The sequence below is a fragment of the Nymphalis io genome, chromosome 23 (genome assembly GCF_905147045.1).
Source record: "Nymphalis io chromosome 23, ilAglIoxx1.1, whole genome shotgun sequence".
Classification (NCBI taxonomy): Eukaryota; Metazoa; Arthropoda; class Insecta; order Lepidoptera; family Nymphalidae; genus Nymphalis; species Nymphalis io.
In genome coordinates, this window is record NC_065910.1 from 2,228,643 (window position 1) to 2,249,946 (window position 21,304).

At 31.5% G+C, this 21,304-nt stretch overlaps 1 protein-coding gene across 1 annotated transcript in view; it reads left to right on the plus strand.

Moving 5' to 3' along the window:
• LOC126777678 (protein Wnt-7b-like) overlaps nucleotides 1-21,304 on the plus strand; it is a 92,808-nt gene that overhangs the window by 19,673 nt on the left and 51,831 nt on the right. The window lies entirely within an intron of this gene.

Below are 21,304 nucleotides of genomic sequence, written 5' to 3' on the forward strand. Positions count from 1 at the left end.
CGTAGGATTATGAGAGTTAGGGAATAGAGAGTGCACCTGTGTTTGTGCACACACTTGTGCACTATAATATCTCCTGCGTAGTTGGCTAATCTCTCTTGAGATTGGCCGCCGTAGCCGAAATCGGTCTGGAGGACATTATTATTATATTGACTTCACTGGGTCACTACACATCCTTCAAATCGGATAGCAACCCAACACTTAGTATTTCTGTTTGGGGATATAATATGTGATGAGTGAGCGGTACCCAGAAGGGCTTGCTCAAAACCCTGCCACAGCCTTGCTGTTCTTTCACACAACAATCGAAAGATCGATATGACATGAAGTTTATGCTCTGGAGTCTGGATAGTGGCGTAGGAAATTATCCCGGAAAATACACAAAAATTGTAGTGACAATCCGTAAATAACCCAATGCTCCATAGGTTACATTAAAGAATTGCTTGAAACACATTTCACTTCACCGGTTTCACATGTTTCATCCTATGATAAAATATAAATAGAACAAACACACACTTACTATTGCTTGTCCGGATTTGCCCGCAATCTTTCTTTATGACTTACGGATAATATTCACTGGGCCACAACTCAACAAGGACAGTCCAACAGACACATATGCAATAATTGTATTATATTGAGACTTCTAAGATTATATATACGTTATAATCCAATTACAACGATACATTTCGTTGATATCAAAATATCACGATCCTTGTTTATAAAATTGCAATACAAAAAACCAATCAGCTGTCCATCAGACTTCGGATTAAATAAATTGAACACGCGTCTCAGCCATAACTATTTGTATAATATTTTTTGTATTTATTTCTATTTCATAGGTGGTCTGCATATAATTGAGTGTGGTTTTAATCCTATTTCAAATGTATAGCAAAGGACTTTTTTTATCCTGTCTGGTTAGTTTTATATTGCAATAGCCCTGTTGTTGAATGAGTTATTTTAAATCAAGACCTCAGATTCAAATTAAAAGCAAAAACCGCTGATTCTTTTAAAGTAATATTAAAATATTTATTCACAAACTTGCATAATATGTCGATACATTGTAATACAAATATATTCACGAATTCAGATATTAGTAATATTACTACGTGCAATGTTAAATTTATTAATGCAAAAAACAAACATAAATATTGCTTAATACTTGATAAAAAAATATTTAAGTTATTATTTGTTAATTTCCATACATTATATATTTAACAGTAATTTGAGTTTCTTAACGTTTATTTTCGATAGAATCTACATAAGATACAAATACATTCCGACCCGATTCTATTTTTAAAATTAGTAATTATTGAATAAATTAAACTACATGGTAACTAAGTCACGAATATCACTATGACGTTTCAGGTTAACCAATATAATTGGTAACCCTATCGCTGATTCGGGTTGAAAGGTAGGTAAGCCAATATAGGCACTTAAAGGGCAAGAGTATAACATTCGTAGTTCCTATGAGTTGTCGACGCATTCAAGTTTCAGAACATTAATATATCTTAATTTAATATATATTAATTAATATATCTTACAGAGCAATAATTTGGCTGGCTTACCATCAAGTCACGTCAATAACAAAAAAAAATATATAACGTCATCATTTTTTATTTAACTATAACTTCTTAAAAATACAACAAGACAAAGGTCTGCATCATACGTCTTTCGACGACAGCAGTTACCTAATCGTAACGGACAATCATCATTTTGTCTCCCATTAGCGAAATGTATAGTCGATTAATGTAACTGTTTATTGACGAAATTGATACGAGTTGTCAAAAAACTGTTAAAATATGCGATACCATGTAACTTCATGAGAACTTATCAATTTTACTAAAACCTGTTTCGATGGAGATATAATAATTACGATAATTACGATACATATCCGCAATACAAAACATACAATCCAAAATAATTAGTATGATTTAGGAAATAAAGCTCATAATCCTATAGCCAGCCTCGTGTTCTTATTAACAGTACACTGCATTTTTGACTTGTAATATTGTACAGTTTTTTTTAAATAGTTATGTATATTTTCATACCAAATCCTTGGCATTTGGGTCAATTCGTAATTACGTGTTATTAAAAGCCCAATTTACATTATTAACTCCCCGGTTTTACTCGGAAACTATTTTGTTACGAAACTATTACATTAAATGTTATTTTTCTACACATTTATTAAACGCTACATATTTTTTTTTTGGTGATTATAATTTTAACGAATGTTACTTTTAATATAATGATATAATGAATGAAAGCAATCTCAATTAATAAATTTTATTTAACATCAGCTGTTTAATTGGTTTAAATCTTTCAACTGAATTCTATGCCAGTTCCACACAAGCGATTTTACTGCTAAAGTTTTATTCACTCTCATGACACTGTTTAAAATTGAACATACATATTTTTTAAAATTGCTAGGACTGCTATAACCGGCTTTTTGTGTTAACTTACTTATTTTTCCAATAAATCTCAATTTGCAAGCTGACATACTAACTGATCCACATAAAGACAAATGAAACCTTACTCAAAGCTAATAAAACCAAGAAACCACTTACAAATACGCGTTTTGAATATAAATAAATATTAATAAAGATGTTAAGATGTAATATCGAGATACGCTTGAAATATTAACCACTTTACAAGTGACTTTTAGCTCGACAAGTGCTACTTAATAGCTAATTAATCCTTTAGAAAGCTCGCATTCATCTGCCCAAAAACCGAGATGGCCTAGTGGTTAGAACGCATGAATCTTAATCGATGATTGTGGGTTCACAGCCAGACAAGCACCACTGAATTTTCATGTGCTTACTTTGTGTTTATAATTCATCTCGTGCTTTAAGGAAAACATCCTAGGGAAACCTGCATGTGTCTAATTTCATTGAAATTCTGCCACATGTGTATTTTACCAACCCGTATTAAAGCAGTGTGGTGGAATAAGCTCCAACCTTCTCCTCAAAAGGGAAAGGAGGCCTTAGGCCAGCAGTGGGATATTAAAAGCCTGTTACCGTACTGTTTTCCGTAATTTAAGCGTATATGACTCATATAACACATAATTATTTTATTATATTTGTGATGAGAGAGCTTTGGTTTAATCGTTAAAAATATATAATATATATAAGTTAATATATATATATATATATATATATATATATATATATATATATATATATATATATATATATATATAATAAGTTTATGTTCAAATTCAATATTCACTTAGTTTTCATGTAGTTAATCTCTGTTTATAACATAAAAAATATCATATCATGAAACGGGCATGTGTCGGAGCAGTGTAGTAAAATAAACTTCACTTTTTAGGCTTCACTTAATGAAGCAATTAAGATTCTAGGTGGAATTCATACTAGGTTGCATTTGCCTAAATTGTAATCCTTTTAAATTTAAATAAGGAATAGAAATTTAAAAAAATAACAAAATATATTGTTACATAATTGCATTTGTATTTCGAAGTCTCGTAGGAACGCGGAAAGTAAAATTACTGAGTTATTATTGAACTGGGTTTATAGTCTGAAATGTGGTGTTAAAATAGACGCGAAACAGTTTTCAAACGTATATAAATATTATGGATGAAGTACGCATCTATGCAATCGTATAGTTGGAAACAAATTATATACAATAATATAAGAATAATAATAATAATATCTTGGGACATTATTCACACACGGTCATCTGATCCCAAATTAAGCTGAGCACATCCATAGCACAATATGGAACCCAGATAACTGATATACTACATGTACTACTATTCTTTTGTAAGTACATACATATATAGATAATTACACCAAGACTCAGAACAAACAGACATGTTCAAGCACACAAATGTCTGTCCTGGGTGGGAATCGAACCCACAACCTTCGGCGTGAAAGGCTCGTCAGCACAATAAAATGTGTTATATGTATTTAATGCGTTATTCTATATTATATACGTTATTGTAAGCACCACTTCCGTAGTTCCGGTTGACACTTGCTACCATTACGTGTTGATTTTAATAAAACAAAACATTTTAAAAATGTCAACTCTATACATTCTAAAACGAAAACTTATATATTGGAGCGAACCAAATGTTAGCGTGACTCAGAAAATTATTTTTTCATAGTAATATTTAGTAAAAAAATTATATATATATTTTACGTCTTAAAAAACGCTTACTAAAAAAACTCAATGTTGCTTGCCAGTAAAACATAATAGGTTTTTATTGTCCTGACCCGGGATTGCAGACCAGTATCTCGGGATCTGCAGTCATATAAGCACTGCGCTAGACGATCGAGGCAGTTTGTTATGATGTTATCTTCGCTATATCCGTTCATATCGACACTCTGCTAATTGACGTTTCTAGCATGTAGTCAGGTCTTACTCACAAAACGATACTCAGGCAAGTACCTCTACACTCGGCAAGACTAGCGTTACTTGTCGCATCATCAATATGATTTTAAGCCTGGACATAACCTCTACAACACTTTAACAACTTTAATATTAAAATATTACTTATTAAATATTACTTTAATAAGTAATATTTTAAGTATAATGTTTGATTGAGATTGAATATATATATAAAATTTAGAGGATGTCAAAATAGCATATCACGTAAATAACGAGTGAAATAATAAGTAAGTTCTGACACAAAACCGGACAGATAGTTTGCGTACATATTTAACTACAGTAAAAATCCAAAAACAGCTTAAGTTACCTTTTTTTATATAGGAAGGCGGACGAGCATATGGGCTACCTGACGGCAAGTGGACCAATGCCCATAGATATTGGCATTGTAAGAAATGTTAACCATCGCTTACATCACCAATGCGTTACCAACCTTGGGAACTAAGATGTTATGTCACTTGTGGCTGTATTTACACTGAACACAACAATATCAAGTACTGCTGTGTTCTTACAGCACCAATGTTAATAGCGATGGTACCCATTTACCATCAGGCGGATCATATGCCAATCCGCCTAGATATTTTATAAAAATAATAATAATTGGCCAATTAAAAAGAGTCCAGGGTGTATTATAAATTGACCGTTGTAGATAGACAAGCAAAGACTCCTCCATAAAATAGACGTTAATATTGAACAGAACGACTATATACCATATACAGTCTATAAATTATGATTCAATACGATAAATCCTTCAATCGAAACGAAACAAAGAAAAGAAAGATGTTATCGCTTTGACTGAAAACTTCGTTTCTTTTACGACTTTAGATTTCTAAACTTGGATGATAATAGCATATCACTTACAGTATATAAAAGATTTCCGTGATTCAATAAAATAAACAACATATAAACATGAATGTAACTCTTAATGCTTTAGAATAGAGTTCAATGTCAAATGATAGTATCTCCCACTTAACTTTAACTCATATGGCCATACAACGATGCCAAGTTTTTCTGCGATGTTAAACGAGAATTACTACGGTTTGTATGGCTACGTAATACGGGTTCGATTCCCTGTTGAACAACTTAGTTGACGGGTAATTAAACACTAATGATAGTGTGCTATGCTGTAATTACGTCAACTTCTCAGACTCTCCGGCTAATTGAGTGTTTCGCAAAATATTATTTAAGTTATAATAATAAATAAAGACCTAACTAACGTATTATAGAAACGAATAAGTGTTGCATTTTCTTATAATAATATTATTATAACTTAGTAAAACTAAACTTTGAAATAAATTCAGAATTCGTACAAAAATTATAACAATTTTAGAACTTCAAAGTATGAGCACTATTTGAATAAATAATTGAAGTTGTTGATTAATGAATAATTTAATATTTTTTATTATTTAAATAGCTAACAAAAAAGTTTTTCTTTACATTTCCAATGCACACCCTAAAGACCCTACTCTCTCGACAGCAAAACTCGACGTCACACTTATAACCTCTTTTCTACTCATCTCTAAAAATGATCACGAAATTGTTTATAATTGAAAAAAAATAAGTAATACTCCGATTCTATAACCATTTTATTAACAAATGGTATGTAAATTAGAGCATGAAGATTTTTTTGTTTTATTATAAATGTTTGCATATCGTTTTAAACTAAAAAAACGTACTTTACTCATCCTTTTTCTATTCTATCCTTAGAGTAGAAAAGAAGTAGAGTAGAATAGATTATGAAGAACTAATCCTCATAATCCATTCTACGTATGTATTAGTTATTATAATAATATACTAACTAAATAATAATATACTAACTATTACGTGTCTCTATATGATAAATCAACTTTAGACTAAATTTTTATATACAGTTCTCGTCTCTTTATCTCAATCTTAAATCAATTGATAACTACCAAGAAGTTTGTAGTTTGAGGCCGAGAGAATTAAACAATTACACAGTTGCTAATTGAATTCAATGAAACATAGAACGTTTCTGAACGAAAAAAACTTTGTTAACTAATTCCTACTATCAATTCGTAAATGCTGTCTCGTGAAAAGTTGTCTGCTGTTTTATTTCACAATCAAATATTTTTATAACATTTCTCATTATGTACCTAATCAAATAAATAAATAAAATAATTAGATAAGGTACTATGTACATATGTATTGGAGGAAATAAAACCCATTGGTTAGAACACCCGAATCTTAATCTTAAACGTATATATTTTATATGAATAATTAATCTTGTCCTCGTGAAGGAAAACATCGTGAGGAAACCTGCATGTGCTGGATGAAAATCACCCATCCAATCCAATGTATATATGTATAATGATTACTATCGTCCTGGGTTCAAAATTGGAAATAAAAGTATATAATGAATATTAATTACTCTAGTAAGCCCAGATTATAGAGTAAGATTGACAATAGATTTAATTTAAAATACTTTTCTTGCTGACTGTACCTTCATCTTCATTTGCTCCGATCGATATATTTTAAAAATATAGAAAATACTTTGTATGGTTTCTTATTGTCACAATATTATTTTTTTATTAAACAATGTCAATATTAATTCCTACGCAATTTACCTTATTACCCAACAAAAGAAAATGTCACAACAAATCCGAATGTATTTCAAGCCAATAAGTGCGTATGTAAACTCGTCACCTTATCATGTCCGCATCGAATCTCATAATCACGAACGTAACTCAAAGTAAATCCGTATCGACACCTTACTCGACCGGGAAATCGAACCACGAGCTAACGAAGCCAGACCACTATAAATCGGATTAGTATTTATAATCGTGGCACCTCTTACAAGATAACGTTGAACGTGGTGATATCTTTGACTTGATAATAAAGCTGAATAAAGATGAATAATTTTAATAGCATCTGAGATCAAAACAACTATTTATTTTCTAATGCATTTTAAATTTTACTTTGTTGCTGTTTATGGGCTTAGATGGAAATAATGAATCTTAACTGAACGTCGTGGATAGTGATCTGACCTGGAACGACAAACTTTTTTAAATTCATTCATACATTGTTTTTCATATTGACGAAAAAAGTTTGATCAAAATCTATATAATATGTAATTATTTTATCAATATGAAAAAAAAAACAGTCTATAGAGTATTTGACGTGATTGTTTTATATTTTACAAATATTTGGTAAAATTTACGTTAATGGTATACTATACTATACACTTTTAAATTAACATTATTATAAAATAATTTGTCCAGATTGATTATCAATGCACAGCCAAAATCACTCAATCTATTTTTATCTATATTTGAAATTCAGGACCTTTCAACACAACACAACAACAAAGTTCCAGACTTTGTATGAATTTTATGTTTTTTTTTGTTTTTTTTTTTTTTATAGAATAGGAAGGTGGACGAGCATATGGGTTACTTGATGGTAAGTGGTCACCAAACGCCCTTAGACATTGGCATTGTAAGAAATGTCAACCATCGCTTATAGCCAATGTGCCACCAACCTTGGGAACTAAGATTTTATGTCCCTTGTGCCTGTAATTACACTGGCTCACTCACCCTTCAAACCGGAACACAACAATATCAAGTATTGCTGTTTTGCGGTAGAATATCTGATGAGTGGATGGTACCTACCCAGACGAGCTTGCACAAAGCCCTACCACCAGTAAAGTAAAGTAGTTATATAGATATCAATAATGAAACACGATATTTTTAAATGAAACTTATTTGGGCGCAAAGAAGATAATTTCTAATGTTTATGTAACGTTTGAGAAAGAAACCGAGTCGCACGCGCTTTGATGTTTGTCGTTGTACATCAATAAGATCGTCAGACTTAAACCAGAGTTTAGTAATTTAGAACGGGTAAGTGGGCTAATTGTTTGGTTATTTATCAGGGTATAAAATTAACGACTTAAATAAAACGTGGGCGTTTCGTCTACCACGTCCTATCCCAATTACTCCAACAGCAAATTGAGATACTTAGGCCGTTAATACTGTGGGTGTCAAATTGCGGTAATGAGATGTGCCGTAACATTATAAATTACTTGCACTAAATCCCGATCATAGAATAATACATCACAAGCAATTCATCAATATAAGGCTCATTATAAATTACTTAGCCTATAATATAGATCGAGTCAATGACATATTTTAATTATAAACGCTCGCCTTTCTCTATGTTTAATTTCTTGCTAACTTATATTCAAGTAGGTTGGATATTAAGATATTGGTTGGCGATTGCAATTGCTTGTTTTTATTTTTGTATTGAAACATCTACTTGCGCATCTTGGGGGTAAAACCGAACCGTACGTTAAACGAACAAACGCTCCTCTCTGCCGCCGCTGTTTACTCTCTTATGTATGCGTGGTTTCCTATATACTTCGTACTGGTGGTAGGGCTTTGTGCAAGCTCGTCTGGGTAGGTACCACCCACTCATCAGATATTCTACCGCAAATCAGCAATACTTGATATTGTTGTGTTCCGGTTTGAAGGGTGAGTGAGCCAGTGTAATTACAGGCACAAGGGACATAAAATCTTAGTTCCCAAGGTTTGTGGCGCATTGGCTATAAGTGATGGTTGACATTTCTTACAATGCCAATGTCTAAGGGCGTTTGGTGACCACTTACCATCAGGTGGCCCATATGCTCGTCCACCTTCCTAATCTATAAAAAAAAAAAAAAAGTACTATATATAATAATAGTAATAAGAAAGTATATTCATGTGATTAACAAATGAAACTACATGTATTATTTTTAATTTACTCCGTGTAAAAATCGTTTTTATTAATAAAAATTTAATCAATAAACATATTTTTTTTATATCTGACAACCCTTAATTTAAGTCCAAAATAATTCGTTCAATGTCAAATTTACGAATAATATTAGCAACAAGTAATATACATACTATTGTAATAGTTAAAGGGAAAACTTAGAATTGCTTGAACATTTAGAGTTCGTCATATTTATCTCTATTTTATTTTAGTTTGAACACTTTAATATATACTTTTTATTGCCCGTAAATGCTAACAATTTTAAATTAAAATACACTAGCAATACACAATGTTGTTTAATTAAAAACGATTCTGATTGCAAGATTGTCGAAACAATTGAACGAAATTCGTTTTATTTAACTGCCAGGTAGTAAAAATATTTTTTAATGCAATAAGAATACCGACATCCTTAATATAATATTTTGTATCTATGGAGTTTAAAATAACAGCTCCTAAATCGTACGAACCACTGACAGATTGACTGACAGTTCAATAACATAGACAACTTGGCCACCATATATAGTATTAAAATGTTATACTAAGCATATATTTTATATTTATAAGATAAATTACATAAGTACGAACAATAAATAATTAAAGAACGATGTAAGGACAATTGCTCGCTGTATATAAACTTCTTTATAATAGAATAAATACTCAAGCATATAAATATATACATAATATATTATATATAATAAAACATAATAAGTAATTTATAAAGACAATATTTTTTGAGAAAAAAATTATGAATTATCGTTTTTATTTTTTATTTATTTAAGAAAGGCTTGTTTTTATTTGCAAAGGGGCCATTTAGTGGCAGGTACACACTTCAGCCTATAAACAGGTATTTCAAATGTGTAAACCAATTATTGTTCCGTCAGCCTACCAAGGGATCAAAGATGCAATGACTTATTAACCTGTATTTACTCTACGCTACCATCAGTAGTGTTATTGGAATAGGCCATAAAAATATGTTTACAAATCCCTTATAAATTTACGGTCAGTGAATACATAGGACAAATTTTCATTCGCAATATCACCTCACGTTTTACTTTACCACCGAGATGAATTGTAAGCACAAATTAAGCACATGAAAATTCAGTAGAGCTTGGCCGGGATTGAACCAGAATCATCGCTAAACATTCTCCTCATCTAACCACTGAGCCATCACGGCTCATTCACACAATGACTAAACACGGTGATGAGTATATCCTTCGGTTAGTTACCTCAAACACCTTCCGTCACGACGTAGCCATGAACGGACGCTATTACAAAATAATAATCCTAAGTTTTTTTTAATACCTAATAAAAAGCTATGGTATTTCTTACACAGCCACGTTGTATTAATTAATTAATTAACCAGTTTCGACCGTCACATCTAGATAAACTAATTACAGATACTTATCTCCCCATCAGTAAAAGTCTAGACTTGAAAAAATACATATCTTTTTTATAGTTATAATTCATATTCTACTTTTGAATTTAATTTTGTTTTTCCTAATTAATAAACTTGCGATGTAGCACGTGTAACTGATAATTATTTAAATGAATCAATTTAAAAAGTTAGATTATATTTAATAGATGTCTCGTTTAAAAATACATTCAATTAGAACTATGATAATGATGACGTTCTTCTGAGCGATTTCCACCACGGTAGCCATTCTGTAGGGTAACGTAATATGCACATGTGTGTGCAAACACAAGCGCACTCAATTTCTTTATTCCAATAAACCGATGGAACGACAAATACGTCACGACCGGACCGGAAAGAGGACCGGAGAACCGACGACGACTCTACGTAAAAACTATCCAAGACATTTTTGCTTGCGATTTCAACAATCCTAAATTCTTCAAATTCCAACCTTATTCCTATGGCTAGCAGTGCTTTGACAAATAAATATCGTTCCAAATTTAAATTCTATTACAAACATACGTAATACTGAAATATAATTCCTCCTTTTGTTTAAAAAAAGAAACGAACTTTTTTGTAAAATATCATATCGTTCCAAATATATAAAAAAGTATAAAAAACACGTCCAATAATCTTAATCTTTGACAATCAATTCATTGATATATTAAATGAAAATTATTATTAGGTTTAAGTAATTTCTTTATAACTAATACAAATCATGAGGTAACCTTTGTTCAGCGTTTTATCATCAAACGTCACACTGTCACTAATCATAGACTTTACGTCTTACTTATACACACATTCCATATACAATTAAATTATCTATAAAGCCTTAATCCTTTACTGCATATATCAATGTACGTTACATTATGATTCTGAGATAAGTATTATTATATGACTATGAAATATATTTTAGGATAACTTCCCAGTGGAAAAGGAAAGCTATGCAAGGTATTATCGACGCTTAAATATTATAGCTTGAGTTTAGTATTGTGATATTACACCTTAAGCTTGATAATAACGATAATGATTTTTTCAATGTCCATATTTATGATTTATGGATTAAATAAAGAAGGTTTTTATGAATACTTCAAGAACCGATTTTGAAAATTCGCATACAATATGTAGGTAAAGTAAGACTTTTTAATTTGATTTACATAAAACTACCCTTGAAGTACAATACAATACTTTCACTAAAATTAATTTACAATTGCGGGAGGACATACAGTTTACGAGGATAAGTTACGTAATAAAATAAAAATAACTAAAATGGGTTCACGAAAATAAAGCCAAATTACTTACGTTCAATTTTAGCTACAGATGCTCAAATTTCAAATGATAAATGGGCATAAAATTATTAAAAAAACAGCGTTATAATTTATATGTAGCGTAAGCCTTATTATTAAGTACAAAGATTTGTCTATTTATTAATAAATGTATATATTAGTAATATATTAGTTACAGTGCTTACCTTCACTCGTATGAAGTAATTGATTAAGAGAGAAAAGAACAAAAGATTGGGTCATATGCCATAGATATATTATTGGTAATTTGAAATCATCTTTATATATATATATGTTTATAATGGATAACGCCATAGTTATTTATTATACGGAACGGCGCATAATTTATAGTTTATAACTTAACTAACAATAATAAAATAATATTGCTTAATTATATAACAATTAAATATATTTATATGATAAAACAATTTATTTGTATTTCGAAATGGCATTCCGAATTTAAAAAAGGATTTACGATTTTATTTAATCTTTAAAAAAAGTTTATGATCAAAAGAAAAAAGGCTAATTTACATATTTACCTCATATTATATATTCGATAATCATATGTGACTATTCCTTTACAATACAAATGTCTCCAGAATACAGTCCAATCCTTCTCTTTAAAAGGAGAGGAGGCCACTAATAAGCAGTGGGGTGGTTACTGTTTTTGGAGTCAATAGTTTATTTTTTTAATGGCAAATATTTCTATCTATTGCAAATTTAAAAGGATAATATATAGATGATTGCAATATTTACAGTGTTGCAATTAACGTGGCTTTTTTAGATGCAGATTTTGATTTATATTTTTAAAGTCATGTTTTTAGTTAAATAGAAAACAGATATTGAAATTTTCGCATTTCAAAAACAACAATCATTAAAATCGAATTTCATTTTATCGATATCTAGATGACACGTAAAATGCACACAAAATTTTAAAACTCAATTCGTTAATTTCTCTTTTTTTTAAAGTCTAGCTAAATATTTGATTCAATTATTTCACTAATTAATTTTTATACTTCTTCTAATATTTTTAAATAATTATAATTCTAATTAAATGAGACGTAGAGAAATGGTTACTAAATTAATTAAAGATTACATTAAAAAAAAACTAATGACGGAAACGACGGCCATTTTCGATTTCTAATGACGTCATAACATAATCTATAAAACATAAAAGTATTTAATTTAACGAATGTCAAGTATCTTATTTATAAGCCGGTTTAAGGGAAAATCTTGGTAGTCAGTTTTAGTAATAAAAATAATGTATGTACTTCAATATACGTATATAGTAACAGACCCTTTTCATATATAAATATGAATTTTATAAAAATGATAATAGGACTTCTTTGGAATAATATATATGCCAATATGAAACTACATTGTGCCATGAGCTTTTTTCTTAAGATATTTGCCCAGCAGTGGCTCATTTACTCTATTACTTTACTTACTTTATTGTTATATATCTAAAGGCAACCAGAAATTTATTTATTTTTCCGTAAGATTTTTATCAAAACGGGAAATCCTTCTATTCACCGATATAACGGAATTCAACACAAGCGCAGCCATACTTCAGGTTATAGTTGATAATGTTTACGACTATCGTTTGTACGAGGTGATAGTAAGCTGATATACGTACTGATATACTGTTACCTCATACTGACCGTGTATTCGTATTTCATTTCAAATATAAATGTGCGAACTTTGCTAATTTGTTTAAAACTAGTTACTCATTTTTGATGTTTATCTTATATTGTCACGTTGGTTTAAATTAAAATAGGGAAATAACTGAATTAAAATGAAATACTCTCATATGGGACATATTAAAGGAAAAACTTATCTGTTCAAATACTTTTTTACCGATGTAAAGGATGGAAGTGATTTATTTACTTTTAAGCTTATATTACACACAATTACAATACATAAAAACAATCAAAGCATAGAATATAATCTTGCAAATATGGCTTAATCGTTATTGCGAGATTGAGATCGTCCAGACAACCGTTGTGACAGGAATTTAACTATATGCAAGCAAAAGTTAGTGCAAGCAATAGCTTAGAAAAAATAAGTAGCTTAACATAAAAGGTTGTTAAATGACACAATATAATAACAAAAGACTGCCTCGTTGGTTGTGACTAGATATAAGGGCACCGACCCCGAGGTCCTGGGTTCAAATCCCAAGTCGGGCCAATAATAAGTTTTTGGATTTTTCTGTCAAAAATTCTCAGTAGCAGCCCGGAGTCTGGAAGATAGAATAAGGACACTCCCGTGCCTCGGAAAGCCCGTAAAACCGTTGGTCCTGCGCCTGAACTCTTTCCGGTCATGTCGGATTGCCGTCTCATCGGAATATGAGAATGAGGGAATAGAGAGTGCACCTGTGTTTGCGCACACACTTGTGCACTATAATATGTCATGCTCAGTTCAGTCATTTCTAATGAAATTGGCCGACGTGTCCAAAATCAGTCGAGAGGATATTATAATTAAAAAATAAAAATAAATAATATAAGTTATTTTATTATGACAAATTAATAAAAGTGTTTCAAAAGTTTTCTAAATATCTCATATTTAAAAGTGACACCCCCCTACAACATTTATATATGAAAATAACCGCCCGTTTCGACTTTAAAATCAAAATTTATACAACGCTTCCAATTTCCTACTTCAAATTGACATTTTCAAAAATCCTTCTATAGTGAGTGCTTATGTTATAAAATAGACCTATGTTCCAAATTTCAGATTCCTCGATTCATTTCTTGCTGTGCGTTAATAGACGGGATAAACAATTTTATGAGTATATATATATTCAAATACAATAAAGCACGAGATGGACGAATTAGTTCGTATTTCCTGATGGAAAAAAACAGATTAGAATTTATGGAATTTTTCCTTCAGTCATTGCATATTATATTTAATTGTTATAACAAATTAATGTTAGATACTTCGACCTTGAATATGAGTGTAATCATGAAATTAATTTCTTATATGAATTATATATACGAGTACATGCATTATATGTAATATATGTTTGAAATTAGTAAAACTTGTATGAATTTTGTATTTTTTCATCTCACGTATGTCCCTATGGTATCCGGGTGGATCATTTCGGACGTCATGGATTTAGCTGCCGCAAAAGCGCTAGCCGTGCATATGGCCATGGCTCTCTTAATGATATACTTCGTCGGGCTTTAGCCACAGCATCGATTCCTGCTACTTTGGAACCGAATGGTTTATGCAGAGATGATGGTAAGAGACCCTATGGAATAACATTAGTGCCATGGTCGATGGGACGTGTTCTTGTGTGGGGTGCAACTTGCATAGATACACTGGCAGTATCTCATATATATACATACTCTTGACATACGTAGACATATTTTTGAATATGTCTATGTTCATTCAATCAAACCTCGCTTACATAGCCAATGCGCCACCAACCTTGGGAACTAAGATTTTATGTCCCTTGTGCCTGTATTTACACTGGCTCACTCATCCTTCAAACCGGAATACAACAATAACAAGTACTGCTGTTTTGCGGTAGAATATCTGATGAGTGGGTGGTACCTACCCAGACGAGCTTGCACAAAGCTCTACCACCAGTAAAAAAAGTAACTTGCGAAAAGGTTGGCTATTTCTACTCCTGAACTAGTGCTAATGCCACCTAACGACATAGATGCAGGCAAAAAAATTACTTTTATAGTAATTCCAAAAGGAAGTCGGATCCTTGTGAATATTATATTCGACGTTTCTTTTGTGGTTATTATTTTTTTTTTTTTTTTTTTTTATAGAAAAGGAAGGCGGACGAGCATATGGGCCACCTGATGGTAAGTGGTCACCAACGCTCTTAGACATTGGCATTGTAAGAAATGTCAACCATCGCTTACATATCCAATGCGCCACCAACCTTGGGAACTAAGATTTTATGTCCCTTGTGCCTGTAATTACACTGGCTCACTCACCCTTCAAACCGGAACACAACAATATCAAGTATTGCTGTTTTGCGGTAGAATATCTGATGAGTGGGTGGTACCTACCCAGACGAGCTTGCACAAAGCCCTACCACCAGTAAAATTATAACAACTATCAAATAAATCATGGCAGCGACTACGCATTATTTGAAATTCAAGTTTATCCCTAGGGTTACCATATTTACGATATTTGGTACGGAGGTTCTCTTTCTCTTTGAGTAACTTAGTAAGGTTGTGTTTGAACCATTTAGGATACTTAGAATTCCGTAATTTTCGCTTAGGTACTAATCGCTCTATTATTTCATACAGAGTGCTATAAAGTATCTCAATCATGGCATCAACATTATTAAAATTGGAAAATTTATAGTACCAATCTATATTTTTTAATTCGTATTTTTTAATTAATATTTTACCAATCTCCAATTCATATTATTCGTTATTTATTTATTTATATCATTATTATAAGCGCATTACATGGATAAATTGCCTAAAATATGTGCAGCACAAACAGGTGGCCTTATCGGTTATTAGCGTATCTTACAACCTTTGAGTACCTAGCAATTTATTTGTAATATAATAAATAATGTCATTGTTATAATAAAAAATCAATCGGTGATATCATAATTGAAATTATTAAAAGTATTAATTAAAACAAATCATGCATTTTATAATAATTACAAATGAAACGTGATATTCGGGCTTTGTGGTTTTGCATACTCAACCGCCATATGTAGACATAGTATTGTTGTGTTGGTTTGAAGGGTCAGTGAGCCAGTGTAGCTTCAGGCACGAGGGACATAACATTTTAGTCCCAATGCTGATGGCGCATTGGCGATGTAAAGGATAGTTGATAGTTGATGGGCCAGTTGGCGTGGTTGGTAGATACTCCTCTTTCACGCCAAAGTTTGTGGGTTCGATTCTCACCCAGGACAGACATTTGTGTGCATGAACTTGATTGTTTGTCCTGAGTCTGGGTGTAATTATTTATATATGTATGTATTTACAAAATAAAAGTAGTATATCAGTTGTCTGGTTTCCATTGTACAAGCTCTGCTTAGTTTGGGAACTAATGGCCGTGTGTGAATGCCTATGAGTGAGTCTTACCATTAGATTGCCCACTATCAGTAATATTTATTGTAATTAAAAAACAATAGAATATTCTAATAAAATTTATAAATTATAACACAATTATACAATAATATCAATGTAAATATACATAAATTATACGATGTTAGTGGGTGATGATTGTAAATTCTCTATAATAAGACGATTAAGAAACAAAGTGCATATAACGATAACAGCATTTTGTTGTTAAAGGTAATATATGACCTATATGTAATGACCTTTAGCTTTAGAGATCCGTGATTAAATAATAAAAACCGCTAACATAAAAAGTGACTTGATTCAATGTGTCCTTGACAAATGTTACTTAATTAACTTAATTTGAATAGAATGACTTTATTTGACATTTAATTAAGTAATAAAAAATAAACTCAATGACATGAGTACAGCCTCCACCGGTGGAGCACATGGATTGCACATGGGTTTCTTTCATGGTTAATTTTAAAATTTTTAATAGGTAATTTTACCTGGAAAATTGGTCCCTTAAGAGAGTGAAATTAGGGATGAAAGTTCAGTTACAGTTCGTAGTTTTTTTTTATTAGCAATATCAAAATCGGTGTTCAGTTATGTGATAATATAATTCTATATTTCCAAATTTTTTTTTTTTACATAATGCAGGCAGTATTATGTAAAAAATAATTAAAGTATATTGCAATCCATTTCACGCGCTAAACATAATGTATCTAAATAGTCTTTTATAAGCACTCTTAAATATATAAAAACAATGTTGTTTTTTTTTAATCGCATCTCAACACTTCTTAAAGTAACAGCCTGTAAATGTCCCACTGCTGGGCTAAGGCCTCCTCTCCCTATTTGAGGAGAAGGTTTGGAGCTTATTCCACCACGCTGCTCCAATGCGGGTTGGTGGAATACACATGTGGCAGAATTTCGATGAAATTAGACACATGCAGGTTTCCTCACGATGTTTTCCTTCACCGAAAAGCACGAGATGAATTATAAACAGAAATTAAGCACATGAAAATTCAGAGGTGCTTGCCCGGGTTTGAACCCACGTTCATCGGTTAAGATTCACGCGTTCTTACCACTGGGCCATCTCGACTTCAACACTTCTTGTCCGTGGCATATTTACTCCACCGTAAAACAATACTTATATTGTTGTGTTTCAGTTTTGAAAGCGACTGGGACATTGTAATATCAGGCACGTGGGACATAACATCCTAGTTCAGAAGTGGCTTTTTTAATAGAATAATATCAATGCCCTATTAGGGGATTACTAATATTACTATTTGCCCCTACAATTAAGCGTATAACTTGCGTCAGCATTCGGACAATCATAGCCCAGGGGTCAGAATCGGACATACTTTTACGTTACGAAGGCCGGTAAACCATTGCGTTATTGACGCTTCCATATACTTCTTTATATAAAAGAGAGAAGAAGAGAGAAGAAGAATATATTCAAAACAAAACCTCTTTAATTTTTAACATTACAGAACATGATAATCTTAAAAAAATATTCTCTTTAAATACCATATAACCTTTCCAGACTTAAGACCACCTTCGGAATCATGTTTTTTCACTGCGCCTTGGCTCGTATCGCATCGAAACCGATATATCTGTTGTTTATTGTCCAAGTTCTGTTAATCTCATGTTCAACAACTATTGATAAGGAGATGTGAACATTTCAACATTGTACAATTAATGAACATACGCGACGAATCGTGTAGGTTTAGGTATTTTGTATTGTACCTTAAACAGGTCTTATGCACTTATATACAGAGTGCTTCACGCAACGTAGAATTTATTTGTTATAATTATATGTATGTAATGCAAACATTAGAAGACATTCATACATTCTTAGCAGTGTTATTATTTTATTGTCTTTGTCCAAGATCGTCTAGTTTGACACCCACTCATTTAGTCTACCGCTTATTGACAGTATTATAGTATTGTTAATCTGTATTCCAGTTTGAAGGATGAGTTCTATGACGTTCTATTGGTGACCAATTATAGTCGAGTTTTCGTCTCTCATGCTATTATAAATTTATTTTTATATGTTTTGTTAGCATCTATTACGCCTATATGACTTGACACTTTCAAATCTTTAATCACTGATAACAATATATGCTATGCTATTCTGTAAGAACAAAGTCGAAACTCAAAACGCAGAAAACCGTAATTTACCTGATACAAAGTAAAACTAAGTATCACTGCACAAAGTCCGACCATCAAGTAAAATTTTTTACTAAGAAATATGGCAATTAACTCTTAGTAAGGTATCTTTTTTACTAACATATATTACTAATATATATATTACTTTATATATAATTATATATATTCTTCTTAATTGGTCGCAAATACAACACGCATGCCTATAACATAGACCATAGACATACGTAACATTGCACGCAACACAGTGCTAACAATTGCTAATAAAATAAGTAAATATTGCACTAACGGACGCTACCGTGCTGTAATCTTCAAGTGAAAATTTTAAAATAATATCCTTCACATCGCATAGACACATTATTTTGCGATACAGGCAAGCCGTTTGTTACGCGTCAAGTTACAAACGAAAATCAATAGTGCTAGAACCTGAAATAGTATTAACCAACGTTTCATTTATATGTAATGTAATAAAATAAGTAGTATATTTAAGTTTGTTCAGCTCGCTTCAAATAAAAGTATCTTTTGTTTTGAAAACGTTACGTGTTTTTGATTTATAACGAGACCTTACTTTACCACGACTCACGACTATTACTTTATGGCTAATGCTATTTGTATAATAAATAATTTTATTGCCGCCATTCGACATTTCATTGTTTCTATTGTAAATGATAGTCGACACTCAATGTTGGATTGATGTTATTTAATTTCAAATAAAATAAATAACAGCCGTCTTAATACGGGCCTGATTCATAGGAAGGCAAAAGGAGCTTTATAAGAATAGTCACTTTTCATCCAATATGCAAATACACATACCATTATTAGTTATTAAAAAATACGTATGAAAAGTAAAAAAAAAAATCTAATTAAATTTAAAATGAACAAATTAAAGTTAAAGGTGACAAAGTAATATTAAATTAATAATTCTTCTAAGTTTTAAATTGTGTGCATACGGTTCAACTGTTAATCGATTAGAATAGACTAGTTTAAACGAGGTTATTCATATTTCAAGTACGCTGCTCCATTGGGGATTGATACATACATGTGGAAGAATTTCATCAGGTGCAGAATTCAGACAATTTATTCCTTCGCCTATTACGAAACACAAGATAAAATATATAAAAAAAAATCATAGTAAAACTCAGGTTTGAATCTTGGATGTTCCAGCCACTGGACCATATCTATCAATAAACAAACCAACACAATTGTAAAGTAAAATTATTGTTATTATAATCATTAATCGTAATAAAACATGCTTTTTCCGCATCTCGCGTGGGTTTCATACGACTTGTTTAATTGAGATAAGACCTTAATACGTCTCAATAACTCAATCTACTTATGTCTTACACAAAGATCAAATGCAAATGATCTTTCAAGTGTACATTGTTTGTATTTAATATTACTAATAAATAAAATAAAAGTAAAGTAAATATTCCACATCGTGGGTAAGGCCTACTCTTTTTAACCAGAAGGTTTGAAGCTTAATCTTCCTTAAAAACAGAAGATATTCATGTCAGGTTTCTTATAGGCAAGCGTGCTACATCTTAGACCGTGTCGATGCTTAACATCAAACGCTGGCCTATTAATTGTAAAAAAAAACAGTCAGTATTATCAGAATTGCATCTGACACGTGCAGGTTTCTTCGCACCGCCAAGTATTTTCCTCTCCCTCCTTTTTTATCAAACAGCACAAAGTATATATAGTACTAAAGACAGACCTTGATGATAAAGTATTCTTTACCAGTTAACTATAGTAAGTTCAGGATAGAAAATTTGCAAATGTGCAAAAGAGAAATAGACGACCGTAACAAAATAACAATATATTCAAAATAACATTTATAAAGAGACTGGCGGTAAGGCTTTGTGCAAGCCCGACTAGGTAGGTACCACCTATTCATCAGATATTCTACTGCAAAACAGTAGAACTTGTTATTGTTGTATACCGGTTTGAAGGGTGAGTGAGCCAGTGTAATTACAGACAAAAGGGACATTACATCTTAGTTCCCAACGTTGGTTGCGCATTGGTGATTTAAGCGATGGTTAACATTTCTTACAACGCCAAAGTCTATGGGCGTTGGAAACCACTTACCATCATCATTATATATATATATGTTCGTCCGCCAACCTATACTATATAAAAAAAAGAAACAATTTTGAATTGAATCCCATTCAAAACCAGTACCGGAACTGAAGAACTGGTTTAAAATCCAAACAAGGACCACTTAGTTTTAGTTGATGGAAATCGCG